Source organism: Sceloporus occidentalis, unplaced genomic scaffold (genome assembly GCF_023333645.1).
Source record: "Sceloporus occidentalis isolate IW3139 unplaced genomic scaffold, rSceOcc1.0.p SCAF_4, whole genome shotgun sequence".
NCBI lineage: Eukaryota > Metazoa > Chordata > Lepidosauria > Squamata > Phrynosomatidae > Sceloporus > Sceloporus occidentalis.
In genome coordinates, this window is record NW_028316984.1 from 198,729,596 (window position 1) to 198,745,117 (window position 15,522).

The 15,522-nt window shown below is 42.8% G+C and overlaps 1 protein-coding gene across 2 annotated transcripts in view; it reads right to left on the reverse strand.

The window, feature by feature from the left end:
* The window catches only part of SAMD4A (sterile alpha motif domain containing 4A), a 145,853-nt gene that overhangs the window by 107,948 nt on the left and 22,383 nt on the right, over nt 1-15,522 (reverse strand). The gene's annotated exons all lie outside the window — the stretch shown is intronic.

Here is a 15,522-nt window from a genome sequence, read left to right on the forward strand (position 1 = left end):
AGTTCCATTGGCTTGTGATGGGAACCAAGAAAATGCCCCCCTGTGGATCTTAAGTCTCTGGAAGGTTTTTATATGAAGATATGGTCTTTAAAATACGCTAGACCTATGCCATATAGGTCATTTATAGGTCATGATTGGTGAGAGACAGCATGCCATAGTGGTTTCAGTATTGAACTATGACTCTGGAGTCCAGGGTTCAAATCCCCACTCAGCCATGTAAACCCACTGGGTGGCCATGGGCAAGTCATACTCTCTCAACATCATAGATGACAATGGCAAACCCCCTCTGAAAAAATTGCCTATGATAGGATGACCCTAGGGTCACCATAATTTGGAAGCAACTTGAAGGCACACAACAACAAACAACAACAAAGGTCATGGCTATGGCCTAAATATTTACTTACTTAATTAACTTTATTTATATGCCACTTCTTTCCCAGGACGGGACCGAAGTGGCTTCCAGAACAATAAACCAAAAGCATTTACAAAAAATGCATACCCTAAAGGCACCAGATCCCATCTCATCTTGGAAACTAAGCAGTGTCAGCCCTGGTTTGTACTTGGATGGGAGACCACCACTGAATGCAAACTGATACAGAGTCTGTATAAGAGGAAAGAACTGCTACAACCACCTCTGAGTCTTCCTTGTCTAAGAAAACCCAGTTGACTGGCACAAATACAATCTTTCAGCCATCCATCTCTGTGTATTCCTTACCTAGGGATTCAACTATCCACAGTTTGAAAATATTCCAAAAATATATAAATTCCCAAAAGCAACATTTTATTTTACCATTTTATACAAAGGGCACCATTTCACTCTGCCACTGTATTTAATGGGACTTGAGGAGGGGTGGTGGGGGTCCTGGAAGCAAATCCCAGCAGATACCAATCCCCCGCTGTAAATACACACGCAGGTCATGACTGAAACTTTGAATTGTGTCCCGAAACAAACTGGTAGCCAGTGAAGCCATTTCAAAAAAGGAGATATATGCTCCCTGAGACTGGCCTGCTGGGATTCTGGCCACAACATTTTGGACTGACTGAAGTTTCAGAACAGTTCCCTTTGCAGGTTATGTTGGAGGTTATGCGTATGCTGCCATTACTGTCAGTATGAACCACCTGGGAACCTGTCTGCTGCATGAATCCTAAGGCAGGGTGACTCAATGTCATACCTGCAGAGGAGGACAAGGTATCACAAAATGTAGGACATTCAAGTAAAATCTAGGCTGTTACAAAATAAAAGCTAAAACAGTCATATAACTCCATTTCATCTGGTTCATTTACAGCTGTATTATAGATACTGTACTTTATTATAGAATCATAGAATCGTAGAGTTGGAAGAGACTGCAAGGGCCATCCAGTCCAACCCCCTGCCATGCAAGAAATCTCATTCAAAGCATCCCCAACAGATGGTTGTGTGCCTTCAAGTAGTTTCCAATTTCTGGCAACCCTAGGGCAAACCTATCATGGGGTTTTCTTGGCAAGATTTGTTTAGAAGAGGTTTGCCATTGCCTTCCCCTGAGGCTGAGAGTATGTGACTTCCCCAAGGCCACCCAGTGGGTTTCATGGCCAAACAGGGAATCGAACCCTAGTCTCCAGAGTCATAGTCCAACCCTCAAACCACTATGCCACACAACTGTATTTTTCTGATGAACTCTGTTAATATGCCTTGTTGGCTTGCAGTATACTTATAGAACTGTGAGTAAGTCAAAAGCTTAAAATTGTACTTTACTAGCAATAAACCCTTGACTGAATCTACATTTAAATTATTCCTTTCATTTGTCCATTGTGCTGAAGTTAAGTGGAAAACCCTTTCCACATTCACACATTCCACATTCACTCAAGCAGCCCATTTCCTAAATACAGTTTGCTGCCCTTTTCCCCTCCACAAAACCAATATGCCCCCAGTTCTGGGTGCGAGATTTGTCTGCTGCTCCTCCTCCTAAAAACAAAAAGCTTTAGAAGCATCCATCCTATCCCCCTATTTGCGGAGAGGACAGGCTGCCAAGTAAACACATTTCTCAAAGGGGAACAGCAAAGGTGGTGCTACTCAATGGGAGTCTTAGTCATGCTCAAAATGGAGGGCATTTTGGAATTCCTCCTGGACAGAAGGTTGAAATGTAGGGCACCTCCTGAAAAAGGAGGATCTTTGGTCACCCCATCTTAGGGATTTCTCTGGACCTGTTCTCAGCTTGAAGTGTTATGCTAGTCAATGAAGACTGATTATATGGGAGGGGGGAAAGCAGGGACACTGGTGGTCAGATAGACATGAGAAGTTAGATTAAGTGCCCTTTGGTTCCTTCCAAATGCTGTAATCCTATGATTTAGGGCAGTATCTGCACTGCAGAAAAAACACAGTATTGAGACCACTGTAACTGGGTCCATGCTATGGAATCCTGGGATCTGTAGTTTGTTGTAGCAGCAGAGCTCTCTAACAGGGGAGGATAACTCACAAAACTACAATTCCCTGAATTTGATAGCACAGAGTCATGGCAGTTCAGGAGGTATCATGTTGTTGTTGTTTTTATCCATGGATTCAAGTATCCATGGCTTGAATTTTTTTTTAAATTATATACATTCCAAAAAGCAAAGCTTGATTTTGTCATTTTACGTAAGGGACACCATTTCACTATGCCATTGTATTTAATGGGACTTGAATATCCATGGCTTTAGGTATCTACAAGGGGTCCTGGAACCAAACCATAGCGGATACCAAGGGCCTACTGTACTATGTTTCTTCCAAATTCTAAGCCTATGATAGATCTTCTAGCCTATGACTTACTGGTACTTAGTAAACAGAAGAATGGAGCTTGGCTGGGGGATACTGGGAGCTGCAATTCAAAAAGTGCAGTTTCTAAATTGTGGACAACCAAAACCAGTTGGGATTACAGTGTAACTGACAAATGCGGTAGAGAGCTGAAGGAGGGAGATCCCTACACTACTGATGGATCTTTAGTCTGATTACAGACAAGGCAATGTTTAAGGTCAAAAAGATGGACTTTCCCATCCTGTTTCAACGCATGGTCTGATATAATAGACAACTGGGTGAGGTCTGTGCTGAATTTAAAACAGCTGAGACCCAGAGACTTTGAAGCAAGTGCCAGCAATCTCAGCATTAAACAAATGCCAAGCAAGGGAGTGGTTGGATCCCAGCTCATTCTGTTTCTTTTCACAGTTTGAGGGAAATTATATATGTCTATGTCTGTGCTTATGTATTCACTAAACCCATCACAGAAAAATCTCAGAGCCCCAGACGTGTACAGTTGGTGCTCTATATCTGATGTGGTGTAATGGTTTAAATGCTGGGACAGAACTCTGGGAGACCTGGGTTCAAATACCCACTTGGACATGGAAAACCCACTGGATTACCTTGGGCAACTTACACTTTCTCTGTCCAAGAGGAAGACAAAGGCAACCCCCCCTGAATAAACCTTGCCTAGTAAACATCAACAGGCTCATGGCAGGGGCGCTGCAAGTCAAAAATGACTTGGAAGTACAGACCAACAAATAAAAGGTTTTAATTCTATGCCTTTGTATGTGCTTTTAACTGTATGTGCATTCATTTCCATAAGCCACCTTGAGTTCCAGGGCTGGAGAAAGGTGAGAGGCAGCACAGTGTAGTGGTTTCAGTGTTGGACTAAGATTCTGGAAATCAGGGTTCGATTCCCTCCTCAAACATAAAAACCTACTGGGTGACCTTGGGCAAATCACACTCTCTCAGCCTCAGAGGATGGCAATGGCAGCCCCCAGCTGAAGAAACATGCCAAGAAAACCCTAGGTATGCCTTGGAGTCACTATAAGTCAATAATGACTTGGAGGCATACAACAACAACAACAGAAATGACAAAAGAAAAGGAGGGGGGAGACTTAGCCACTACCCCTGCAGCTTGTCCCTTTTCCTAAACCTGTCTTTTTCCATAGTACAAGGAAGGAATCTAGGAGGGTGTTGTTCTTGTTCTATGGCTTAAGTCGTTTCCATCTTACAGAGACCCTAAGGTGAGGCTATCATGGGGTTTTCTTGCCAAGATTTGTTCAGAGGAGGCTTGCTATTGCTGTCCCCTGAGGCTGAGAGAGTGTAACTTGTCCAAGGTCATCCAGTGAGTTTCATGGCCCAGCGAGCAAGGAATTGAACCCTGGTCTCCAGAATCATTGCCCAACACTCAAACCATTATGCCATGCTGGCTCCCAAGATGAAAAGCAACTCACCGCCAACTCACATTTCCTCCCAAAAGCAGCCAGCTCTACGCACTGAGCTTGAAAAGGTTACTTTGCTCCCAGAATCTTCCAGCCAGCATGGCAAGTGACTGCAAGGATTCTGGGATTTCTAGTCCACAAAACATACACGATATAGGCAATTTTCTTAAGTTGTGTCTATGCAGGACCTTTTTCATTGTTGTTGTTGTTGCTCCCTGCTTACAATTTGTCCTGGGAAACCAGGAAAATCCCAGACAAGGATTTGAAAAATGTCCCCATCAGCTGGGCCAGTTGAAGCAAAAATCTACAAATCCCAGAATGTAAATTGATGGCAATATATAAACAAACCACAACTTGAAATACAATGGGACCATGGTGTATCCACTGGGGTTTGGTTTCAGATTCCCCCTCCCCCCCATGGATACCAAAATCCATGGGTGCTCAAGTCCCATTATATAGACTTGCATAGGCCTTATATAAAATAGCAAAATCAAAGTGTATATTTTTGGAATATTCTGAAGCCATGACTATTGAATCCATGGATTTGGGGAGCCGCCTGTATGCAAAGTTTAAATATCAAAACGGGGGGGGGGGGGGGGGCTTTTTACAGGCAGGCTTTTTTTTTTAATAAACCACTCCGATCCTGTCTTGCATACTTTTGTCCCAGTTTTGTGGAAGAGAAGGATGGCAACCCTACCCCTGCTACTCTTTCTTTGCTGGTTTCCTCTCCTGAGCTACCCTTCTGCCAAGAGAGGAAAACAGAGGAATGCACACATTCTTTTGGAGAGGCCCCCATGGTTGCTGGAAAAGGAATTTTCTCCTTCAGCGTCTGTCCCTATTGTTCATGGACATAAATAGATCCATTCGCAGTACATGCCAGAACCTTGTCATGTAAGAGAGGCAAAATTTTCCCGTGTCCCCCCTTCTTGCCTGCAAAGGAATAGCTTGCCAGCTCAAAAATAACCTGATAGCAAGCTTGAAGGTACAGAAAGTCAGCATGGTATAGTGGTTTGAGCATTGGACTATGACTCTGGAGACCAGGGTCTGAATCCCCATTTGGCCATGTAAACCCACTGTGTGAGTTTCAATCATAGAATCATAGAGTTGAAAGAGACCGCAAGGGCCATCCAGTCCAACCCCATTCTGCCATGCAGGAAATCCAATCAAAGCATCCCCAATAGATGGCCATCCAGCCTCTGCTTAAAGACCTCCAAGGAAGGAGACTCCACTATACTCCGAGGAAGGAGTGTGTTCCACTGTCGAACAGCCCTTACTGTTTGGGCAAGTCATGCTCTCTCAGCTTCAGAGGATGGCAATTGCAACCCCCCCCCAAAAAAAACCTGAATAAATCTTGCCAAGAAAACCCCATGATATGGTCTTAGGGTCACCATTAAGCTGCGAATGACTTAAGTTGCTAATGCCAGCATTCTCGGAAGATGCCAGCCACAGATGCTGGTGAAATGTCAGGAATAAACTCTTCTAGAACATGGCCACAGAGCCCAAAAAACCCACAAAAAGCTGTAGCCTGAGGTTTCGTAAACTTGGTCTACTTCCTTGCCTCCATGCATCTGAGGGACAGCCAAAAGACAGCCTGGGTCTCCAAGAAAGTTTCTTTTTGGGTTGCTAATGGAGTTTAAATGTTATTTCCTGGACATTACTATTTGTCTCCCAGGACTCTCCATGGCCAAAAGGGAGGAATGGACCCAGCCTACATAGATATCCCTCTGTAGCATCTTAAAAGAAAACAGCAATAACAACACCTCGACAAAATGTAGGCCTGACATCGTCATTTTGTTTCTTTCTCCTGTATGATTTTTAATGCCTTTGCCTGATGAAGAAGCCAGTGGAGTTTTGAAATCTTGTAGCATGTATTTTGTGCACTTTGGTTAGTCCAATAAAGGTATTGCTCTTTTGTGGATTTTTGATGCTATTGTATTATCTTTTGAGGCCATGGAAAACAGTGAAGTGTGAAAGATACAACCATTTTTAGTGGTTGGAGCAGTAGTTGATGAGATACTGTGAGCAACTGACCCTACCCGCCAAGGCATCACTTTGCCTAAACAATATTTCATAGCAAGCAGTAATTTAATACATCAAATTCATCCTGGCCACCTAGCATGAACCACAATTCTGTATCTTTAATAGGGATCATGGACTTTATAGTCCCAAGATACAATGAACCAAAAATCTATCCACACCTACATAAAAATCCCTACTGCCTTCCTACCTGAGGTGCAGAACCAAAATTATGCAAATTAAAAAGAATTATGCTGGTTGAAAATGCAATTTGATGCTTTAAAAATCCTCTATTTCCACACTAACACGCAAGCCCAAATTGTAACCAGCCCAGAATATACTCTGAGTAGAGGTGGGTGGTGGGTGGGTGACCATATGCTTAGAAATTTAAGCACTAAGCAACATTTTTATAAACACTAGCAAACATTAACTCTGCCTGAACCTGTGATGTCCGGGCTAAACATGGACCATGGAAACGGGAAAAAGAAATCTCTAATTTCTATCAGTCACTAGAATATGAGAGAATGCAAGGATAGTGCCTAACAGATTGTGAAGTAAAAGGAAATGCCCCAGAGGAAAAACACAAACCGAAAATCCCCACAGCTCAATTGGCAGATTGGAAACATATCCATGAAGGAAGTAGTCTTTAAAGACTGAACACATAGCTAACACATTGGAAGACAGGAACAAAATTCAAAAGGGCTTTGATAAACTAGAAAATTGTACTGAAACTAACAGCATGGTATTCAGCTGAGAGAAATACAAATTCTACATTTATGCCATAAAAACCAAATGCACACTTCAAAAATGGGGGATAACTTGGCTTAAGCAGCTGTACATATGAAAGGACTTTAGGATTATTGTTGATCATAAATTGAACAGGGGTAAGGCAGACTCATTTGTGAACAAAGAATCTAACAATAGACTGGGCCTAAGCCTTTTTTAAAATAGTTTATTTATATTCCCCGCCTCTCCCAACCTTTTTGACTTGCGGAGAATAAATTTCTATGGCAGAGCCCTTAAGAGGGCTATCCTATGTCTTAAAGTTAGTGGTGTTTAGGAGTAGTGTTACTTTTTGTTTCTTATTCTTTACTTTCATTCAATGTTTATTTCTTTTATCTTCCTGGAGTGGCCGCGGAGCACCTGGGAATCGCACACAGAGCCCTAAGGGTTCCCTGGAACACAGATTGGGAATCATTGGCCTATGTAGATGTTTGACTGTTTGTTTACATGTAGGACCAAATTGGGGATGGACATGTGAGCTGCAGCCTTGAACATCACTGTATGCCTGGGAACTTTCCAGACACTCACATGTTGACAGCAAAAGTTTGCACCAGGTTGTGTAACTGCTTGTGGAATACTTTTTTCAGAAATGCCATGTCAGGAATTCAGGGATCCTAATCACAGGAGCACCAGAACTTTGCCTAACAGAAATGCACTGATATAGGATGGATGACAGTCGGTTTGACAACACCACATGTGCAAGGGATTAGAAGTCTTAGTAGACCACAAGCTGAACAAGAGTCAACAGTCTGATGCGGCAGCTAAAAAAGCCAATATGATCCAACAACAGGAGTATACTGTCTAGGTCAGTGGTCCCCCAAACTGTGCTCTTTAAGGGATTTTGGACTTCAGCTCCCAAAATCCCAGGTTAGTGGTCAATATGGCTGAGGCTTCTGGGAGCTGAAGTCCAAATCTCTTAAAGGACACAGTTTGGGGACCACTGGTCTAGATCGAGGAAAGCAATAGTACTACTCTGTTCTACTTTGGTCAGACCTCACTTGAAATACTGTGTTCAGTTCTGGGCATCACAATTCAAGAAGGAAGTTGACAAGCTGAAGCATATCCAGAGGAGGGCAACCAAAATGGTGAAACGTCTAGAAACCATGCCTTGTGAGGAATAGCTGAGGGAGCTGGGTACGTTTAGCCTGGGGAAGAGAAAGTTAAGGAGTGATATAACAGCTCTGTTTAAATATTTGAAGGGATGTCATATTGAGGATGGAGCAAGCTTGTTTTCTGTAGTTCCAGAGAATAGGCCCCGGAACAATGGACGCAAATGACAGGAAAAGAGATTGTACCTCCACATTAGGCAGAACTTCCTGACAGTAAGAGCTGTTTGATAGTGGAATGTTCCCTTGGAGTATTCTGGAGTCTCCTTTGGAGGGTTTTAAACAGAGATGGGACAGCCACCTCTGACTGTGTCTTCCTACATGACAAAATGAAGTTGGACTGGATGGACATTTGGGTCTCTTCCAACTCTATGATTCTATGAGAATGATACAAATCTGGAATGCCATGCAGGAACACACAATCAGAGGTGCCCATCCAGGCTCAGTTGTAAAACCTTCAAAGAAGGAGACTCCAGTACAATCCAAGGCCACACATTCCACTGTTGAATAGCTCTTTGTCAGAATAACATTCAGGTGTGAGGATTTCATATCCCATCTTCAGTTTAGTTGTACACAGAAACATGTCAGTGATTGCAAGGGATTATAATTCCTTGCCAAATGGAATGCAATACAAGTTTTTTTTAAAGGAAATGAAAAGCTGCAAAGAACCTGGTGCTCCTAAATGTTTGGAAACCATCCTCTATTAAGCTGATGGCTTGCTGATAGTCAAGGATGACTGTTATTCCATCAATGGAAAATGACAGTTCTCTGGTCCTGATAACTGGCAACCTCCCATTTGAGGAATGTGATATTGCTTTGGGCTTTGAGAGTGAGCCACCTTCCAGCTGAGGAAAGGAAGCAAGGAAGGAGAGAAAGTTTGGAGCAGTCCCTGGCAGACTGAACTGGCAGCTGCAACTTGGCTAACACATAGGATACAGTCACCTTCTTTGAGAAATTAATACAGGATCAGTGGCTTTGCTATCTACTTTCAAGGGTAGCTTTACCTCTACTATGTTCTCCTTTTGTATTTGTAAATAATGCAAATATGAGAAAGATACTGTACATTTCCAGTGCGCTCTCAGCCATAAAGGCCAAAGATTTGTCCTTGAGAAAATTCTGCTTGTAACAACAGCCATAAAAGCAGGGTGCTTTTGTCAAACAATCATTTTAATTATCATGGTCAGTGTGCAAGGATTTCTCCCTTTCCTTCCTTCTTTTGCATTTGCAAAACCTGTTGGAATATCCTGTTAGTTGTTTGTGGGCAATGGGAGGAAAAAGGGAAAGCACCTCACTTCACCACAGATTAATTTGTCAGGGAGGCTTTGGTTTTGTGGTGCACTGCAGCCATCAGAAAGCAAAATTAAGATTACAGCGTAATTTGTGGAATGCTGTGAAAAGGTAACACAGTGAAAAGACACAGAACCTCTGGAAATGATTGCCAGTGTCCCTGCGTCATCAGCTGCACATTGCCTTCTCATTTCATTCATGTCCAATTTACACATGCGTTCGTGGCTTGCTGGGTTTTAATGTAGTCTCCTGGGGGGAAAGAGAGTAGCACATCATCAGCCTGGCTCACCCCACAGAATACTTAACTTGTGCACCAAGGAAACAGCAGACACATTTTTATTTAGTAGACCAATCCTCCATGTCCTCCCTCAGGTTTTCATTCTTGCATATAACATTACTGTAAGTATGCAAAGGGATCTTGCAGCACCGATGAAAGAAGTTGTAGCACAAGCTTTCCCAGGCTTGGCATACTTCCTCAGATCCAAATTAGACCAAGGAATTTATCACACGAAGGAGATGGGGAGTTCTCCCGTGAATATCCTGGAGAAACTGCGTAATTACACAAAATGATTTCATACATCGCACAAAACCTGCCATTAAAGTGGCCACAAATAACAACAACAACAACAACACAAATAATATAAATTATTTATATTCCACTTTTTCCCGAGGGAATCAAAGTATTAACGCACATCTTTTGGGATTTCAGCGACAACATATTTCTGATATCATTTTATTTGCATAATTGCGTGTGATAAACATTTGCTCAATTACTTACCATTTCTGCTTTATTTGTGGGATGCTTCCAATGTGCTTTCATCTCTCTTTAATGCTGAAATTAGCCCCAGTGTGATAAACTCCCAAGTCTACAAAAGCTTATGCTACAACTTCTTTTGTATAATTAAGTTTCAAAGATGCTACAAGATCTCTTTGCATACTAGGTCTCTGAACATTACCCTAAGTGATGGATGTTTAACTTTTAGTCCATTCCTAAACAGAGCTTGAAAGAGTTACTTTGTGGACTATATCTCCCAGTATCCCACAATCAGCAGTCGATACTGTATAATGATTTCAGTAGTAGATTAGGAGTTTGGGAGATCAGTGGGTGACCTTGGGCAAGTCACAGTCTCTTTTCAATTGCTTTTTTATAATTTAAATATTTATCATACATTGCTTTGGTATTGATGACAGCTAAATTCTAACATTGACTTTTTATATGTTATTAACAATATTGTAATCATTTTAATGTGTAAGCCATCTTGAGTCCTTGAGAAAATAAAGGCAACAATAGCAGCAACAACAACACAAGTACCAGCACTCTTCACCATTGCCTATGCTTAGGGTTGCCATAAGTCAGGAGCTCCAAACCGGGACAAATGTAGGACAAGATTTACAAATGTAGGACACATTTTTTTAAAATGGAGGACACGTAAAAAAATAATGATTTTTAAAAAATGTTAATATAAATGCATGTTTCTTAGACATGGTCAAAATGGAGGACACTTTGTTATTTAATAACAAAAATAAAATAAAATAAAAAACCAAGGCTGGGTTGTATATATTTAAAAAAAAAACTTTTTCCTCCCCCTGGCCCAGAGGCCTATCCTCCTCCTTTGCCTCCTCCTCCTCCTCTTACTCCTTTGCCGCCGCCACCACCGCCTCCTTTGCCTCCTCTTCCTCCTCCTTTGCCTCCTCCTCCTCCTCCTCTTACTCCTTTGCTGCCGCCGCCACCTCCTTTGCCTCCTCCTCCTTTGCCTCCGCCTCCTCCTCCAAGGCTCCTGACACTGGCCAATGGCAGACTGGGGCTGGAAACTAGGCCAGCCCCTGCTCATCTGCCATTAGCCAGAAGGCTTAGGAGGTGAGCGCTGCCCCTTAAGCCCCGCGCGCGAGCGTGCGCTGCTGCCAGCCGTGGCCCAGGCAAGCACCATGGGCTGCTCAGCAGCTGCGCTGGGGGGAGGAGATGGAGGAGCGGTGGAGGCGGAGGGTGGCGCGGTGTGGCCATGGAGGAGGAGGAGGAGGAAGAGGAGGTGGGTGGCCGGCCAGCCGCGTTAGCGGCCGCGTGAGCGCGCCCGTTCCGGAGGCTGGGCCCGGGACAAAGGCCGGAATTGGGGGGGGGGGGGAACCGGGCCAGGGCAGACAGGGGCCCCCCAAAAGCGGGTTTGTCCCGGGGGCCACCGGGATATGGCATCCCTACCTATGTTGGTTAGGGATACTGGGACTTTCAGTCCCACATCTGGAGGACCTTATAATGAAGTAAGCTTAAACCTGAATTTCAAAACAGATTTTTGTTTGTTTGACTGCTTTTGTTTATTTTTTTTTCTGATGAAGGAAATACAATGTCCAGAATCCCTCATCCAACTCTAGCTGGAGGTTTCTGGGAGCTGTAGGCAAAACAAAACCAGAAACAAAAAAATGCCCAACAACTTTTTGAGGCTTGGAAAACAGCTTTCTTCAGGAACATACCTTTCTTAAACCTAAATAACAAGAACTGGGTGAAAGTATTGTGCTTATACTTTCCTGAATTAAATCCCCCAAGTTGCATTTGAACAAAAAACATTTTTAAGGCTGCATCTATGCTGCAAAATTAATGCAGTTTGGCACTACTTTAACTACCATGCTTAAGCGCTATAGTATTCTGGGATTTGTAGTTTTGTGAGACATTTAGCTTTCTCTGTCAGACAGCTCTGCTGCCATGACAAAATACAAAACCCCAAATTACACAGCATTGATCCATGGCGATGCTGGAGTTAGGGGCACATGGCCCCCAAGAAAGTGGAAAAACCACAAATAATAAAAAACTTTTTTTAAAATTTAAGAGAACACCTATCTAGGAATCTCTAGGTCCTCCACTGCAACTCTATGGCCAGTACCTACCAGAGGTTTACTACAGAATTGTGCTGGAGGCCCTACAAATGCCTAGAGAAGTGTTTTCTCTGGGAATCTCTAGGTCTTAGGTTGCAGCTCTATGGTCAACCTCTGACAGACTGGTGCTGGAGGAACTTGAGCCTCCTAGAGACAACATATTAATCAAATCCGTGAATAATCAAATGCGCAAAACTCAAAGTCGCAAATGTGGAGGGATGACTGTAATGGCATGGCACAACTTGTACCTGCAGCTGCTATATTTTGGCTGGTCCATCCTTGCAGGAGGACTGCTCATAGGTGTGGACTGCCCATAGGAGCTCTGCCTGTTGTGGGAGCCAGTGGTACAGCCAGCGGGTTCTCCTCGCTCATCAGGAAACCCTGGAAGTAAGCTGGCTTTCCCCCTCCATCCGTTCAGCACCTTAGTTTCCAAACCAAATCAGAGAAGAGAAGGAGAGCTAAACAACAGTCTCTCTGAAAAAATTCCTCCATTCCACAGAGAATGCCAGATCCTTCAGCTGCTGTGCACCATTCCTCCAATGATCATCCTCTAAATTCCCCATACCCTACCCAAGGAAATTGGGGATGACTTGGAAGGAAGGAAGGAAGGAAGGAAGGAAGGAAGGAAGGAAGGAAGGAAGCTGGCTAGCTGCTTGTCAAAATACTAATCCAAGGCATTGTGCTTTCAACCCAGCCACTCACCCCCCATTCTGAAAATGCTGCATTAATTCAACATTTGCTTACGGGAAACTGCAGCCTGGCACACTACCGCACGCCACCTGTTACTGGCACACAGTGGAGACTTTCAGCAACTCCAGCACAGAGCAGTCCTTCAAGCTTGTCCTTCAGTTCTTTGTTCAACCTGCAACTGGTTACAAAACTCGCTGGCCTAGCTGAGACAGATCCTTCATAATCCTGCCCTGGTATAACTTGCAAGCTTGAAAAATCAGCTGCTTTTTAAAAAGGTGACAACTACACAGAGCTTGGAGTGGTGGGGGGGGGGGAATCACCCTATTTTATAATAAACTCTAGACAGATAAAATAATATGAGAGTTGCCAGAGTGAAAACTGGAGATGACTCCTGGCTGTGTAGAAGGGGGAATTTCAGCAGGTCATGATTGTTGCCTTGTACCTGCAAATGCCCCTGCAAAGGCAACACCTGTTGAGATATCCACTTCTACAGTCATTAAAGGGACAGGAGCCTTCTCCAGTTTTCACTCTGGCAAACCTACATAGTATGCATGAAAAGTGTAGAGCATGCAGGTACAGAAGAGAGTGTGGCATAGTGGTTTGAGTTTTGGACTACAACTCTAGAGACCAGGATTCAATTCCCAGCTCGGCCATGAAACCTACTGGATGACCTTGGGTAAATTACATGCTTTCAACCTCTGGGGAAGGCAATGGCAAATCTCCTCTGAACAACACTTGCCTAGAAATCCTCATGACAGGGTCACCCTGTGTTGAGTTGAAGGTACACAACAACAACAAACAGAAGACAGAATTATAGGCTTTTAATATATAACCTTAGGATGGCTTTCCTATAAGGTGTTTGTTATATGGAGGAGGGTATTGTAGTTTTTAATGGATGTAATTTTATATTGTTTTTATTTAACTTGGTATTTTATTAAAGTATGTAATTTTAAATTATTTTTATTTCATGTTTTTAATTGTTGTTTTTTTAATTGTAATGTGTTTTAAAAATGTTTTAAATTTGTGAACCACCTAAAGTCCCTTTGTGGGAGAAAGGTGGCATAAAAGGGAAATAAACATTTCAAGGACATAAGAGCAATCTAGTGCAATGTCTTTCAGGCAGGAAAATACAGTCATCCCTCCCAATTTGTGGGGGATCCATTCTGAATTAAATCCCCCAAGTTGTGAATCCAAAAAACACAATACTCAAGTCCCCATTGATTATAATGACTTGCCATCTGCGAAGGATCAAAACTGTGGACGCCAAGTCTGCGAATGGGGAGGGACAAGTGTACAACTAAAACACTCCTAACAGATGGCCATCCAATCTCTGTTGAAACCTGTAAAGAAGGAGAGTCCACCACAAGTTTAGGCAGTCTATTCCTCTCTTGAACATCTCTTACAGTCAACTTTTTCCTAATGTTTAAGTGGAATCTCTTTTATTGTAATTTTAATTCATTGGTTTGCCTTCTAGTCTTTGGAGCAGCAGAAAATAACCTTGCTCCACCTTCCATTCTGTATGCAACAGGTGTCTGCTAATGTGCATATGGACACTATTCCATCCTGCTGAATTTGTGGTCTCCTCCTGCTGCTTGCTGCTTTTGCATTAAGAGAACCAACATCTCAAGACTGTACAGTCTCCACAATACATTGATGCTTTCTTTCCATTGTTTCCTTTAACCAGTTAATTATATCTTAATTTAACCACAGCAAACAATAACCAGGACTGCATCATAGCTATGGTTTGTATACTGACTTCAAGACTGAAACTCAAAGTGTACAGAACTGAAGACAAGACTCTTAGGTAGTATTTGGGCACACAGAAAACTCTCTTCAGTTATCAACTCTCATCTGCTGTGGCAGATTTATCAAGGAAAAAAATTGTAGAATACACGCACAATCAGATTTGAAACATCTGGGCTAACAAACACAACAGTTTATATAAGCATCCAGCAAATGCCTTTGCTCTTACAGCTGACATGTCAGAGCTCTGGAATTTGGCATTGGTATATCCAGTGATCTAATCAATTATCATATTAAAAAAGGAAGCAATGGCAACTACATATTTCCTCACTGCACACACACACACACACACACACACACACACACAACCCAAAGAAATTTTTTCCAGGCATCTTCACATGAGAAGACTGAAGTGCCCAGAAGCAGCAGAATTTTTGACATGGGAATGCAGAAAAAGCAGAGAATAGAAGACAGTGTCAAGAAAGAATGCTGCAGCCTTTAATAAACAGCTCTTCCCAACTTTCATCCCTTAGAAGTTACTGGACTATAAATTGTCCATTGGGGCAATACACTGTGGGAGACTAGAGGATCTTATTTGCTGACGCTATGGTTAAGGAATACCTTCCCCTCTTAGAGACCAAATTGGTTCCAACATCATTCCAGCATCAAGTCAAAACACAGATTTTTATTAAAGCCTTCAGGGAATCTTAAGGGTTGGAAGGGACCACTAGGATCATCTAGTCGAACTCCGCACCAGGGAAGAATACACAACAAAGGCACTCACATGAGATGCCAATCCAATTTCTATTTAAAGATCCCCAAAAAAGACAGCCCAGTGCAA